Here is an 11,774-nt window from a genome sequence, read left to right as displayed (position 1 = left end):
GGATTCACCATCCCTGGAGGTTTTCAAGCTGAGGCTGGATGTGGCACTTAGTGCCATGGTCTAGTGACCACAGTAGGGTTGGACTTGATGATCATCCAGGTCTTTTCCAACACGGTTGATTCTATGATTCTATGATACTACCCTGGAGCACAACCTTTTCATCTGTGAGGTTTCAAGGACTGACAGATCTGTGTGTCTTTTAACCATCTGACAGCAAGGAAGGTGCTTTTTTTTTTGGTTTGGTCCCCCCCACCCCGGAATAGACTACTTACATTAAAAGTTCCTTTACCCCTCTGCCTTTTGTTTTTTTAAAATATTAGCAGATGTCAAGATACTGAGAGCCACTAAACAAACCAAGCAACAAAATCCACAAACAAATTGAATTTAGCATTTTTAAGATGTATTTTGCTTACAAGTGAATCTTCAATTGGTTTAATAACTTTAATATCCTCTCCTGCTTTAGCAGGGCAGGATTAGGACTTTGTGTGTATTTCACCCACAGCACAAAGAACAGACCAACATCAAAGGCCACGCTGTGTTTATGAACAGGCTCTCTGCTTCAGTTGTCAAATTTGCTCCTGTAATTCACTGAGTGTTTGATAATCCTTTAAAATGGAGCTTTTCTGGCTATGTATCTGAACATACAAACCCCATCAACTGTTTTCACGCAGGATTAGGACTTTGTGTGTATTTCACCCACAGCACAAAGAACAGACCAACATCAAAGGCCACGCTGTGTTTATGAACAGGCTCTCTGCTTCAGTTGTCAAATTTGCTCCTGTAATTCACTGAGTGTTTGATAATCCTTTAAAATGGAGCTTTTCTGGCTATGTATCTGAACATACAAACCCCATCAACTGTTTTCACTGACACATTGACACCCTTTACTATGTTCTATCTCTTACCTGCCATAAAGTTATGTTGGCTACCCCCAACATTGAGAATCCTACATTTCTAACCTATAATTTAAACCCATTTTCCACTGAAGAACCTCTCCCTGAAAGCACATCACTATGACTGCCAGTGTCTGTATGGCTTTGTTTCACACCCATCTTGACTACTGAATTCAAACCTGAGAATGCTGCAAAATAGCACACAATGTCACTTTGTCAGTCTCTTCAATAAAAAGTAAGAAGAGAGTTAATATATAGTTAAAAGTTTTCAATTCTATGCCCTAGGGATTTCTGTACTTGAGACTCAGTATTTTAAATGTATCTATTTAAAACTATAGTCTGTGTACTCGAAAGAGAAAAATAGAAATGTGACGGGCACACAAGCATTTGAGTTTACACACCCCAGCTGAAATCTCCAATCACTTTTGACATTAAGAGCACAGTCACACAACTACACAGTCACACATTAGCTATAATTACTGCAAACCAGGTAATAACTCTCCAAAGATTAATACTGTGTAATCCAATACTCTTCTTTCACCAAAAATGTCAACCACCATGGGACTCAACAACAAATCACAAGGTCAGTACACCTGAGGTATTTCAGACTAAAGAAAAAAAGATCAATTCCTGAGCTAAGGACTTTAATCTAAGATGTTTTTCCCTGGGCATCTATATTTTACACAAAAGATAATCTGAACATAGGTGCCTTGGTTGGTTTCATCTGTAACCAAAAGGCAAAAGCTGAGAAAGATTCTTCTTGGAGACCAGATTTCTGCTACTCGAGAGTGCCATGCATCAATCCTAAAATATTACTTCTATTCAGAAACGAACAGGAAGCCAACATACTTCTTGGTGCAGTGTGGTTCCAGGAGGATGTAGCACTAACCACACAGACAGCTGTTACCTGGACCAGCCCTGGTAACTAAGGGTATTTAAGACAGAGCTCCATAGAGAGCAATGCCATCACTTACAGCCAGGTTGGAGACATGAATCACAGTAACAAACTATTATCCAGTTAAAACAACTGTGATCTCCAGGATAGACGTGTTTTAAAATAAAATTCTTAGTCACTGTTGTTTTTACTTCAGCATCCCTCCTAGACTATAACCACAAAGGAGCAAGAAGCATGCAGCCAGGATAACGTGATTTTTGCCACATTCTCTGGCTATTTTCCTTGATCTTATCTGGGCTGAACTTTGAGAAGCTGCTCTCATCTGCGTCCAAGCCTTCACACCACTGCCTGGAGACTGAACTAGTTGTTAGCTTAATTTATTGTGTAATAACAAATAGTGAGTCTGGATCTCTGGTGCCCACAAGAGTCCATATGCCTATATCATAACTTTCTCCTTTTAGGGTTGCTTTTCCTGTCCCAATTTATACTTCCTCAGTTACAGTACATACATTTACATGGTTAATGTTCAGATTGCTGAGATTACACCATTGTGATGCATGCAATATAAATGCCTAGACAGATGGATGCAGTATCACAGATTTCTGAAAGGAGGAGAACTTGCAAAGCCAGAAGCTCACACTTCAAGAAATCCATTTGCTAGCACAGGGGTCACTGAAAATAGATCTGAATGCATAAAAAGCAGTGAAATACTCTTAAATAAAGCACTGCTGACAAAGGTATATACTCTTTCCTAGAAATATGCTCTAGTCTGTTAGGCTGCCAAGAAATGATTGTCGCAAAACAATCTGATTTTTTTCAAATTTATGGCTTATAAAGACTAACTGCAAATCTGTTCTGCAAAGGAAGTCTGTGGCAAAGGTTACTTTGCCAATAGCCTTTCTCTTTAAATATAAAATGATGCAAAAATGAGATGCCTTATTAATTAAACCAGACTCAGTTCTGTGGCTTTGACACTTCACAGATAACTCACAGAATAGATTATTTCTAAGTGAAAAGACACTATACAAGTTTAAATCACTACAGAGTAAACAGTTTGGACTGATACCAGGTGAGAGGTCTCTAGAAGAGAATGTCTCACTCCAATTATTAATAAAACAGCAATAAGACAACAGGTGCTGTTCTGCCAAGCCCTCTTGATATTTTGATACAACAAACTTGCCTCTTCAAACCCACAGAGAACAAAAAACCAACTGGCACAAAGAGGCAGAAACAATGACTATAATACTGCTGCTGACAAAGGGAAAAGTAAAATTGTTACTTGTGACCACTTGCCTCTTCTGAGGAGGGATATAGGTATTGTACAGCAATGTTAATATTTCAGTTTCATAAACTCTGCTTTTCAATTCCTTTCTGATTAAAACAGCAACAAAAAATTGCTGGCTTACTGATCTTTAAAGGTTACTGGCAAGATGATGTTGACATATTAAGGGAGCTTGCTTGAATATATAGAGAGGACCAAAAGAAGCAAGTGATAATTAGAGCAAATAATCTAAAGCTAGTGAAATTCAAAAAGTCACGCAGATATTCTAGGAAATATACCTTTCCCTGCCTAGCAGTGCTATATCATGTTCCCACAGTTTGTTTCAAAGTCTCCCTTTGCCTTTCATCTTACACATATTTCAGCACTGTTGTTATGCAAGATGGGGAATCATTCATTTTAATGTGATACTAAGCACATTACCCCCCAAAAAAACCCAGAGAGAAGCTAGCAGTTTACTGATTATCTAATTAAAAAGCTCTACAATCCAAATTCCTTGCAGCCTCTCACTGCACACAATAGATTTAATGCTGCATCTGAAAAGCCACATGTACAAAAAAGCAAAGAATCTGTAAATGCTTCTGATATTTGCTTTTCCTTCCTCTTGGTACAACAACCACAGCTATCATTCTCTTTAACTGCTAATAAAAGCAATTTAATATCAGGTATATTTGCTGTTTCGTCTCTTCTTTGAACCCGCAACATACTCACTAAAGGAAAGTAACTTTAGCTAGGAAAGAGATCCTCGCAGCACGATGGTGAATAATTCATCATTGCATTTTTCTTTTCATCTCGTTTTCTGCCAGTAACGTACACAACTGAAAATATTGCAAAATCTAAAAACAACCACAGACAAGGACTTGCAGCAGCAAAATACACATAAAACTAGCAGGCAGGTTTCCCCAGCTTATATAATAACAGCTTTAGTTCAACAGAACCCCCATCACTCACCGAGGACTGAATTCACTTGAACAAAAGCAGAGCCCAGTCACCAAACGCAGCTTCGTAGGATTCTTAATGTGAGATGTTCCTGTCTGCTGTTCGGTTCACACTTGCCTTTATAACTAAGCCAACCAACAACATTCAGTTGCTGAACCTGATGAATTATAAAACGGTAGCTCCCAGACTCTCATATTTTACATCACAGGGGGTGGTCATCCAGCATACACACTGCCTGTGTACATATATTCTGCTATAACTCATCCTGATAAACACATCAGTGCTGGCAGCAGTGACAGTAATTGGTGCTCAGGATGTACAAGCACAAACCAATAGAGCACACTCCCACCTTCTGCTCTGTGCAACGTCTCTACCTGTCAATCACTGCACCTTGTTAAGGTGGAATGATCAACTGCACTTGGGGGAGAGGCAAAACTTGGAGAAGAAACCATCTACCAATATAAATTCTTCACTTAAACGTTTCATAATACAGTAGTATATGTAGCTTCAACATCCTCGAGATAACAATTTTCATTATTTTCTTTTTTTTCAAATCTGCATAAAATCTTCCCTTCTTAAAGATACAGTTCTTGTTTAGTGACTAACACAGGGTTCGTAACTTCTACTATCATGAATGGAAATTATTCAGGCAAATTCCAGGGACATTAGCAGGGATAACCTAAAAGCATTACTCCAGGCAGTATGACTTAAAAGCAATATAGCTGTTAGGTGAAATTCTGTGTATGTTTTAAAATCCTCTTTAAAATGCTGATAGGTTTTAGGAACACCCTCTAAGTTATAAATATGCATTTGTAAGGCTCTTCACTACTCTAATGCTACCTTTTCCCCATATGCTTGCATTGTTTTTAAAGTCAATGTATAAATAGAAAATAATGGAACCAAAGAGCTAAACCTTAGATCCAGTAATACAATCAATTAAACTAAACATTTTCAAATGGGATTAATTACAGCAATAACAATCACAATTGTTGCACATGCCACAAATTAACACTCACAATTAGCCCCTAACAAGCAAAACTGGTTATGGTAATGGTAAAACCCAGTCAGGGATCAGCCACTGGAAAAGGGTTTGTATGGCAATTTTTTACAATGGAGCAGATGCTGCTCCTTCAGAGTTGAGCTCTAGGAATTTTCTATTTGTATTACACAAACTCAATGCTATTTGTGTGAGTGCTGAGTGGGAATGGGCACTTTATTCAAGATGATTCCTACATCACTGGTGATGATTCTCAGGGGGTTCCAGTTGGAGCTTGAACACTTGATTCAGCTCCTTTCATTCCCCCTGCCTGTAAAACTCTCCCAGTTTTCTGGTACCATGAAGAAAGATTATGCTTGGGAAGGTGAGCACAGTTGTGTGAGCGGTTGTGCATTGCCTGGATGCTTTTCCATGAACAACTGGGCTGAGGAATGCAAATGAAGCTTGCGCCGGCAGCCCCAGGCAGAAACCCAACCCTTCTCACCATCTGGACCGACTGATGTGCGTCACAATGTGGGAACAGGGTGTTGCATTTCATGCATAGCAAAAGCAAGTCCTATATATATTCCTTTTCTCCTGTTCTCAGCTGCTTGTTCCACCCCATACCTCATTTGTCTCTTTGTGTTCAGCACCTTTACTATCCAAGAAAAAAATCACTAAAGGCCAGAGGCTTGAGCAATGCTTCTGCATGTGCTAGTGGCTCTTATTAGCAGACTGTATGAAAGAAAAGCTGTCTAGAGCTGGGTGGCAAAATGTAGGGGAGGTATATCAGGACATAATAAGAGTAACTTTCCTCTGTTTTAGAGGAAAGGGCAGCTGAGATCCAGTAACTGGATTCTCCAGTGATGCTGACTGAGAATAATTCAATATGGGCACAAAATATTCCAAATGATAGACCCTGGCTCATTAAGAAGAAGCAAAAAGATCTGTGGCACTGGATTTGGATTTTGGAGCCAAATGCTATTCTCAGGGGTTTACATATTTCACGTGCACATCATGGAGGTTCCCTAAAATGGCACAATTACAACAGTTTGTTGTCTTGTGCACTAATTAGGGCTTTCTGACCTATTTTTTATAAGAGGCAGTTTCAAACCATATGTGCCAGAATGGCCTATTTTCCTTTTTGTTTTGCCTTAACTACTCAGGTTTGAAGAGGCTTCCCAAGGATCTGTGTAAACATGACACTGCCTTATAATAATTTGGTGCAGTGTGACTAAGACACAAGCAATGCTTGGTTCAATCTTTTTGACCAACATACCATTCATGCTAAAATTCAGCTCACATTTACTGAAGAACACGTTTGTAAAAGTGACCAATGTCCCAGTAATATAAGACACAGCAATATTTCTTAGCTGTGTGTAGGTGGCATGCATAAACCACAGTCTGCGGTATTACATAAGAGCCACAATCCAAGAAAAATTGCTACCCTGTTTCACACTTACTTGCAATTTTTAATTAGATATCCTGGCTTCCATGATACCTTTCCATGGGCAATATAGCTGATACTGCCATAATATCCAGCAACGTGGTGCTCTGTAAAAGTGCTGCCTTCGAAGTGATTTGATATACTCAACACACAACCCATGTCCTCAGGGCTCTGTTCATACATTCTGGTGCAGAATGTGAGATTTCACATTCAAAATTACTCACTTCACTGACAGGTGTGTGAAAATCCCACATGGCTGCCAGATGTCTGTATACCTACATATATATCTCTAGTATGTATTTTTAAGGCATTTGTAACAAACACATTTGGTATTGACTTTGATGTTCTTGGCTTCAAGCTGAAAACTAGCAATTATCTAAAAATAATAAAAAAAACCCCAACCCCAAATTGTTCGCATTTTCTAACAAAACATTACTTCTTTCTTCCATGTCACATGGACTATATTGACTACTCTTCATAGACACCTTATTTGCTATCTAAAATGAGCATACAGATCGCTGGGGAAAAATCAGAGCATTCAGATGGAATAACAAGTGCAGTTTCCTTTTCCACCCTAGAAGAAGCTAACGTAACTTCAAATTAAGAATAACTACAGGCAGATTTGATACTATCAAGATCACAAATTAGCTAGTACTGCTAACTCGCATCTCAATGAAGCAAAACTAGATCTCCGGGATCACCACAGCATGGACCTGGAGTTCCGGGTGAATAAATGTGCACCAATAGAGGTAATTTCCAGGCTACACCAGATGGTATGGATGATCAGTACTCTGGGCAGTAATCCTTGCCAGGTAGCCTAAGAAGGTATCTTGCAAACTAAAGAGGTATTTATTCAGTGTCTTGCATTTTGCAATTTGGCTCTTCAATTTCTTTACTGATTTCTTGTCAGACGTATGCTGGATACACTCTTGCCCTGGCTTTCACCAGATAGCCTGTTGCTGGCACTGTTAGAGAGTATTTCTAAAGCAAAGAGCCCATCAGAATTTAAAAAAGGACTGGGCATTTATCAGATATCATCCAGAAGAATGGTAATAACAAGAAACCTATGGTCCCCAATGATTGGAGGTTGTAAAAACATTTTGTTTCTTATAGATGTTTCTCCTTTCATCTCAGGCTCAACCCATTGCTCTGCTTCAGTCTACATCACTTGGCAATAGTGAAGCTTCTCCTGGGCCCCTTATAGGACAAAACTCAGAAGCTCAAGAGCTGCAAGTTACTGCCCACCTTCCTCCCAGCAAAGGCACTAACTTAGCTCTCTCTCCCTATTCCAGTTAAGAATTACTATGAAATCTGTATGAGCTTAGTTAATTCTGAGACCTACCTACTTTTCAAATCAAAATCAGCTCAGCCTATTTGTAAAGGTCTTTTACTACATTTGATTAGGCAAATCCCTAGTTACAGGGAATTTCCACACCTATACACTCTGAAGGGTAGTAGAGAGAGGTAGAGTCATTGTTCCTTTTGCATACAGAAACCTATCAAACTTTTAATTTCAGCTGAGACCATAGAGGATTTACAAGTTTCACAACTGCTGTATTGTCAGTGGTCTGAATTCAATGAGAATTTGTCCTTTGATAAATATACAGTAAAACAGTACCACACATTGAGTCAGACAGATTTCAGTGTTATAACTTAAATACATTGTGCATTGCAAAATATACAACAGTGACAACGTAAATGAATTTAATTGCCATGCAAGGCAATGGAGAAGTTAATTTCTTTCAATGTAGCACACTTGAAATCCCATTTAAGAGCAGTTTTTAAATAGAGTTTCGTAAGTACAAATGAAGAAAAGTGTATATTTAGAATAATTAATAAATTAGCTGGCACAGGGCTTTGGAGATGTAAAGGACTGTACAAGTGCTATTACTATAATAACATTTTTCTGAATTACAATACTTTTCTTTCTCAAGTGAGATCCTTTTTACTACAAAGTGCAGAGTGAAAGCTTAAGTCCTCTTTCTGAATGAGGACTGTGTTTGAAAAAATTCAGGAAAAAGGGAATTTAAAAGGATATTCAGCTAGGTTTGAATGAACAGACATCCAAGAGAGCAATTCCAGTTGATCAAGGGCAATGACAAAAACTTGCTTTGCTAGTTAGGAAGGCTGAACTTTCTTAATGGTGGCTTCATAGTCTCAAGAATATGAATGATCTTATCAGTAATAAAGAGAGGCTGCTAAAAGGAAGGAAGGCCAGATGGCACTTTCCCTAGAGCCTCTAGAGAGGCTGCCTGGATTTGATTTGATTTGATTTGAAAAGCCTTTTATAGCACCCCATGAACCTGAAACACTACAACAACCCATTTATAAGTCAGTGGATATCAGGAACAGTCTGAGATTTCATACAAATGTTGATTTTCTGTATGGCTTAGATTAGTTCATCTGGTTAGAAGAACTGATAAACTTGGAGGGTATAGTTCAGAATCCAGAACTGTCCTGCAGTTTGTTATTTTGTTGTTGTTTTCTGGACTTTCATTTTCCATTTAACCTTGTTTCCTTCCCCTGTTTCCTTTTAAATGAGTTTAAATTGTCTGAAGCTCTATATTCAAATTCAACACAAATCATAAAGGACTTAATAGCTCAAAGAGCTGGAAAAGTAGCTAAAGATCCACCTTCTTTTAGGTAAAAGATTAAATGCAGTAGCAAACAAGACAAACATCTTTTACACATCTTTTACATGAACAGAAGATCCCACAGTCAACTCCTTGTAAGGCTGATGCAGGGAGCAAATGAGTTAACAGCTTTGTTTGGCAAAGAATGGTGGGGCCATGAAGATCCTCCTTTGATTCGCAGTTTAACTCTGCGTGCACTCTGTGGTGGGAGGAGTAGGTGGCTGATTTGGGGAAGAAGTACAGCACAGGAATGATACACTTGACTCCTCTGAGGATGGTGATGAAAATCTGTCAGCTTGGCATAGTCCTTCACGTTACCTACAGCAATTACTGACACATGGAGGAAGTAACAGCTCAGACATCACGATAAGAATCACAGAATCATTACAGTTGGAAAAGGCCTCTAAGATAACCGAGTCCAACCATTAACCCAGCACTGCCAAGTCCACCACTAAGCCACCTCTCTAAGCACCACACCTACATGTTTTATGAACTTTTCCAGAGATGGTGATTCCACCATTTACCTAGGCATTCTTTTCTAATGCCTGACCACCTTTTTATTGAAGAAAGTTTTCCTAATAACCGATCTAAACTTCCCCTAACACAACTTGAGGCAATTTCCTCTTATTCTATTGCTTGTTACCTGGGAGAAGAGACTGACCCTCACCTGTCTACACCCTCCTTTCAGGTATTTGTAGAGAGAGATAAGAGGCACGGTATGTGTGGTGGAGAAAGCAGAGCTACTTTATTGAAGAATCCCTTGGAAGTACTGCAAGGGGCTATCCATGGAAAGGAGCACAAGATAAGCAAACAAAATAGTCTTCATGAGAAAACAGTGAAAATCAGGTCTGCATTTGTGGTAGATAATAAGTGGCACCGCCTGAGGATGCCTTCTGCACTGATTGTGACGGAGAGCTAGCACAGGAATCAGTACGCACACACACACTTTCAGATTAAGTTTCCCCCTCCTACAGTTTTCTTTCAGGAAAGAAAATTTGAAGCCTGGATGACTAAGTACAATGCAGATGGCAGAGCACTGTAGAGATACCCATGCAAGATCCAAGTGAACTAGCTTAGATGACACCACAAGTGAATCTAACCTACTCGTAATGAACTCCATAGTTATGCTGCTCCTGGAGCCTGAACATGCAAAACAGTTTGGGATCAAGACAAGCCAAAGAAGGACAGCAGGTGGTACTCAAGCTAGATTTGTGCCAGCATTCTTGCAAATTTACTTCTGCAGTTTTTTTGCCATTACTTGTGAATGTGCCAAGAAAGTACCTCTCAGCAAGGAGTAATACATGGCATTGCAGGAGCATCAGAGTTAAGTATTGCTCTGAAAGAAAGGAAGAAATAACTCTCTTTAGGGATATGGCAAACTCTCCTTCAGCTCAGCGGGAATCATCTGTGAACCTTGCATGGTTCACAACACTGCTGAAAGTGCAGATTTACTGTCTTGTCTCTAATGTCAGAACAATAATTCAACTCTCACCAGAAACCTTTTTGGTTAGCCAGGGTTAATGGTACCCTGGTGAACCTGCTTTGTGGGGACTGTCATACTCAGTGTTTTCCTGTACTGTCTGGGCACCCTGAAGGCATGAACAGCAATGAGACCTCCTCTACAGGTTAGCAGTAACCATGAACAGGAAAATGTCTGCCATCCCATCACATTTATACCTAGTAACTAACTTCCACAGAGTCTGAACTCACTTGGGCACTTAAGGACATGGAACCACTTTTTGAGAATTGTGTCTGAAGGGACCCAGGGAACCAGGACACTGATTAAGATGCTCTGTTCTTGAACTACTTATAGCTCAAGGATTAATTAGGAGTGGGGAAGTGCTCTAAGACCTTTAACTGAAGAACCAAAGAATTAAAGGAGGTGAAATATAAATACTTATTCTCACTACAGAATCAGAATCTCTGAGTGAAATCCTACTGAAATTACTTACACTCTAGATACAACAAGAACATTCAGTTAAGATTTCTTAAATGATGTATGGGATTTATCAAGAAATGACAAACTGAACAGAGAGACTGTACATGTTAAAGCTGATGATGCTGAGTTCTCAGCACTTGAATTTGTAGTAGTCTACCCCTATGCTCTGACCACCTTTCTGTTAGATACAACCAGAACTGGTAATAAATCATTGAAAACAGCCCAGAGATAAAAGTTAAGAAGCAGAGAGAACGAGGAAGCTGATTGCCTTCTCTCCCTTGTGCTTGCAACTCCATTGCTATTTCAGCAGAGCAACTTGGAAAAGGGAAGCAGGAGCAAGTAGCAGTACCTGGGAACCTGGAATATTTGCTGAAGAAGTTTTGTTTGTACTGGGATGGACACTTCCTCTGTAACTGTTTCTCAGGAAACAATAAAAAAGCACTGGCTATGAACAAACAAATTAAAGGAACTTTTCTCAGAGAAAACACTTATTGTCAAAATGTAATTTGAGGGCAGAATAATCAGAAGAGACATACTTGAATGAGAATAAAACCAAAATGATCCTGAGGTGAAGATGTGGAAAGTGGTCAATCCATACTGCTTTGTGCTGGTACCAAACAAGGACTTCAATGACAGTGTATAAAAATGCAATAACGTGATGAAAATGGGCTACCTTTGAAGGAAACAATATGAACCTTACAAAGAAAACACAATGTACAGTTCACTATGAAAGGACAGGGCAGTTAGGAAGATGACTGGCTGTGGAGACTGTA

At 39.3% G+C, this 11,774-nt stretch overlaps 1 protein-coding gene across 1 annotated transcript in view; it reads right to left on the bottom strand.

Moving 5' to 3' along the window:
- DLG2 (discs, large homolog 2 (Drosophila)) overlaps positions 1–4,236 on the bottom strand; it is a 116,673-nt gene extending 112,437 nt beyond the window's left edge. The window contains exon 1 of the mRNA XM_009082833.1: positions 4,019–4,236. The gene's annotated coding sequence lies outside the window, so the exon portion shown is untranslated. The remainder of the gene's footprint in view (positions 1–4,018) is intronic.
- Between the last annotated feature and the right edge of the window lie 7,538 nt (positions 4,237–11,774).

Source organism: Acanthisitta chloris, unplaced genomic scaffold (genome assembly GCF_000695815.1).
Source record: "Acanthisitta chloris isolate BGI_N310 unplaced genomic scaffold, ASM69581v1 scaffold1029, whole genome shotgun sequence".
NCBI lineage: Eukaryota > Metazoa > Chordata > Aves > Passeriformes > Acanthisittidae > Acanthisitta > Acanthisitta chloris.
This window is presented reverse-complemented; position numbering and strand designations above follow the sequence as displayed.